Source organism: Sinocyclocheilus grahami, unplaced genomic scaffold (assembly GCF_001515645.1).
Source record: "Sinocyclocheilus grahami isolate Dianchi unplaced genomic scaffold, SAMN03320097.WGS_v1.1 scaffold2922.1, whole genome shotgun sequence".
Classification (NCBI taxonomy): Eukaryota; Metazoa; Chordata; class Actinopteri; order Cypriniformes; family Cyprinidae; genus Sinocyclocheilus; species Sinocyclocheilus grahami.
In genome coordinates this window covers 39,614-40,783 of record NW_015508096.1, presented here as the reverse complement: position 1 = coordinate 40,783, position 1,170 = coordinate 39,614, and the positions used below count along the sequence as shown (strand labels likewise).

General features: G+C 37.8%; 1 protein-coding gene and 1 long non-coding RNA gene across 2 annotated transcripts in view; both read left to right on the top strand.

The window, feature by feature from the left end:
• The window catches only part of LOC107575819 (scavenger receptor cysteine-rich type 1 protein M130-like), a gene marked incomplete at its 3' end in the record, with an annotated part of 47,400 nt that overhangs the window by 6,649 nt on the left and 39,581 nt on the right, over nucleotides 1-1,170 (top strand). The window lies entirely within an intron of this gene.
• LOC107575820 (uncharacterized) lies at nucleotides 10-756 on the top strand. The gene is made up of 3 exons (XR_001607944.1): nucleotides 10-91; nucleotides 226-288; nucleotides 433-756. It is a non-coding gene; the product is annotated as an uncharacterized lncRNA (long non-coding RNA).

Genomic DNA, 1,170 nt, shown 5'->3' with positions numbered 1-1,170 from the left:
TGTGTTGATGCAGAAGAGATGCTGAAGGAAATCACACCGGGATACTATGATGACGTCATCACTGATGGACTGAAAGCAGATCGTGAGACAGGTGTCCCTCTCTTACTCTACAACAGCATATAATACACTTTTAAATTAAAATATTACAGTATGTTTAAGATAGATATTTCACATTTGTTCTGAATGTAATGAATGTGTGTCTGTGATGAATGTGTGAATTTGTAGAAGACACACCTGAGAGCTATGATGATGTCATGACGAGCGGACAGAACGCTGATTTCAAAAAAGGTTTTACTTTTTAGCAACTTTTAAAAAATATTCCTCTAAAATCAAGATTGTTAGATAATACTTTAAATTACTGTCTTAATGGGGTTTTATTTGGCTTATATTTAATTTTATATATATTTTATATTTTCATATTTTTATGTGCAGTGGACGCACCAGAGAATTATGATGATGTCATCATTAATAGGGTAACAGGTGAGATGCACAGAACTACTTTGTTTTTTTTATATCACCCTTCGCATGTTTGCATTATTATTAATGTGCTGGAGAAAGCTGGCTGAGATCAGGATCTAATTGCAGGAGTTTAATAGAAGTAAACAACAGAACAAACAGGAAAATGAGAAACAAAAAACACAAGGAAGAGAAACACGAGCAAAACAAGCACAAATACATTCAACAACCGACAAAGCACAAAGGAAACATAAGGGCTATTTGTACACAGGAGAACAGAAGTGATCAATGAGTTGCTATGGGAACTAACAAGTAGATGGGTGTGGTCAAGTGAGTGACTGTAGCAACTAATGAGGTTAACTATGGAGACAAACAAGGCACACAGCAGACAGGGGCAGAAAACATGTAACAAGAATCAGGCCCTGTCCACTCGAACATGGGTATTTTTTAAAACCACAGCTTTTTCTGTGGTTTGTCCGTTCATCTACACACAAATGCAGTATCAGATCACTGAAAACTCCTGCCAGGCTGAAGATTTCCAGAAACTCTGGTTGCAGTGTTGTCATGTAGCCGATGAAACCAGAGATTTTGGCTTGTGGCATCGGAGCGCACACTTTTTTCAGGCTTCTGATTGGCCAACATGGCTTTTTACGGTTAGGATTATATTGCCACCTGTTGGTTTGAAATGCTCTTGGCAGCGCTTCATAGTGTGTT